This window comes from Galeopterus variegatus, unplaced genomic scaffold, assembly GCF_000696425.1.
Source record: "Galeopterus variegatus unplaced genomic scaffold, G_variegatus-3.0.2 Scaffold3308, whole genome shotgun sequence".
NCBI classification, from domain to species: Eukaryota; Metazoa; Chordata; class Mammalia; order Dermoptera; family Cynocephalidae; genus Galeopterus; species Galeopterus variegatus.
This window is the reverse complement of record NW_007729419.1, coordinates 6,905-9,392: the sequence shown is the minus strand read 5'-3', so window position 1 is coordinate 9,392 and position 2,488 is coordinate 6,905. Positions and strand designations below refer to the sequence as shown.

At 42.4% G+C, this 2,488-nt stretch overlaps 1 pseudogene; it reads left to right on the top strand.

Moving 5' to 3' along the window:
* The first annotated feature begins 1,462 nt into the window (after window positions 1-1,462).
* LOC103600333 lies at window positions 1,463-2,080 on the top strand (annotated as a pseudogene).
* The last annotated feature ends 408 nt before the right edge of the window (window positions 2,081-2,488 follow it).

The following is a 2,488-nucleotide window of genomic DNA, read 5'->3' as shown; positions in this document are numbered from 1 at the left end:
GAAATTCATCCATTTTCTTTTTCATTTTGATATGTTAGTGTGATTTTGTTATCTGTGCAATACTGGTCTCATAGAATGAGTTGAGAAGTGTTCATTCCTGTTCTGTATTTTGGAGGAATTTGTGGGATATGTTAGTGTGATTTTGTTATCTGTGCAATACTGGTCTCATAGAATGAGTTGAGAAGTGCTCATTCCTGTTCTGTATTTTGGAGGAATTTGTGGAAAAAAAAAAAGGACCAAATAACAAATAAACACCTACATTTCAACGAGTGTGGCTTAAGGAGAGCACTGGAGTTCAGAATAAGAGTGGCAGAAACCCTGCGAAGCACAGAAACTCAGGACGGCCGCACAGAGAGGAGAAGGAAACACCTTGCCTCTGCCACCCCATCCCTCCATCCCTGAGGCTCTGTCGTTGTTGCATCATGCCCACACGATTGTGCACCATTCCCCAGCCACACTGCTGCAGCTCCCCACCCACTGGGAACAAACCACCCAGGATGTCCTCCATCTCTCCATTCCAGTTGCTGCTGGACCCCACCCCTGGCTACTCGGAGCCTAGACCCAGCAGAGCAGCCATCTCCTCCAGCACCCAAACCAACATGACCTATTTAGGAAAAGGAGTGGGACAGGAATTCCTAAAAAGAGAAGGCACTGTGAATGCACTAAAGATCAGATCCATACATAAAACAGAGAAGATATTTTCTTGACTGTAAAATATAAATTGCAACATTTCAATGATGTGAGTGATGCCCATTTGTGGGAAAATTAGTCATGTTGGTTTTCTCTTTCTTCGTAGTCACCACCACCACATGGGCCAGAAAATAACACACAACTTTCACGTTTTCCTCTTCTGGGACTTTCAGTGAAACCAGAATTGCAGGCCTCATATTTGGGCTGTTCCTCTCGAAGTACCTGATTACTGTGTTTCAAAACCGGTGCATCATCCTGGCAATCATCTCAGACTCCCGCCTCCATACTCCCATGCACCAGGGTTCAAGGCACCCTGAACTCTTGAGCTCTGCAATCAATCACATTCCGACACCATGAACTTTTAAACTTTCTAATCAACCACAAGGGTCACAACCTCCTGGAAGAATAATGACCAACACATCTGCAGACAATCTGTTGATTGTTATTCCACATACCTCCTGACAAACTGAAAAATTTCTAGCTGAGAACCATTTCACAGACAGTTATAGCCAATTCCTTACTGCCTAGACTACTTAAAGACGCTAGCACCAACCATAATGTCAGATAAACAACTTTTGTAAACATCTCTTCTCATTGGTCTTTTTCTCCTTTATAAGACCATCTTCTTTGTTTCTCTGGAGCACTTGCTAAGGTAATTTAGAAATGTGTCCTAGGCTGCAGTTATTCAAATTTGGCTCAAATAAACTCTTTATTGTTTGAGCTGTGCCTCAGCTTCTTTCCAAGCTCACAGAGAAAGTCACATAGCTTTCTCCTGACTATGATGTCCTATGACTGGTTTGTGGCCATCTGTCACTCCCTATATTACAGTCATCATGAACGCCTGGTGATGTGGACTGCTACTTCTGGCATCTTGGGTCACAAGTGTCCTGAATTCCTGTTACAAAGCTTAATGGTGTTGTGGCTATCACTCTGTACAAAATTGGAAATCCCCACTTTTTCTGTGAAATTAATCAGGTGGTCCACCTTGCCTGTTCTGATGCCTTTCTTAATGACATGGTGATGTATTTTGCAGTACGACTGCTGGATGCTGGACCCCTCACTGGTGTCCTTTACTTACTCTAAGATTGTTTCCTCCGTACGTGGAATCTCATCAGCTCAGGAGAAGCATAAAACATTTCCTGCCTGTGCATCTCACCTCCCGGTGGACTTCTTTTACTGTATGTAACTAGAAGTGTACCTTAGTTCTGCTACTACCCAAAACTCACACTCGTGTGCTGCAGCCTCGGTGATGTACACTGTGGTCACACCCATGCTAAACCCCTTCATCTACAGTCTGAGGAATAAAGACATAAAGGGGGCTCTGAAAAGACTATCTGGGAGGGAAACTATAAAACGGTCAATTGTACTGCACCTGAGGAAGTGCCCATGATTGCAGGGATCAAAGCCTCAAAGACAAAAATTGTGATTCTTTGATCAGATTGTGGAAGTAGAACTTGCTCGTTCTATTTATTTCCTGAAGTTTCTGTTTCTTTGATTTCAACTTCTCTATACAATTTAAGTGCACACTTTATTATAAGCTTTCTGCTCTCTCTGATATCCAACAGATTTTCTTTTTTTTTTTTTTTTAAAAGATGACCAGTAAGGGGATCTTAACCTTTGACTTGGTGTTGTCAGCACCACACTCTCCCTCCCAAGTGAGCCACGGGCCGGCCCCCAAAAGAAAATCTTTTGAGTTAATTTTGTTCACATATTCTCAGAAAACATCTGTAAATGAAGTTCCTGGGCAACATTTTCGTTACTTCTGACTTTATATATAAAATGTGTGAGATTAGATTTA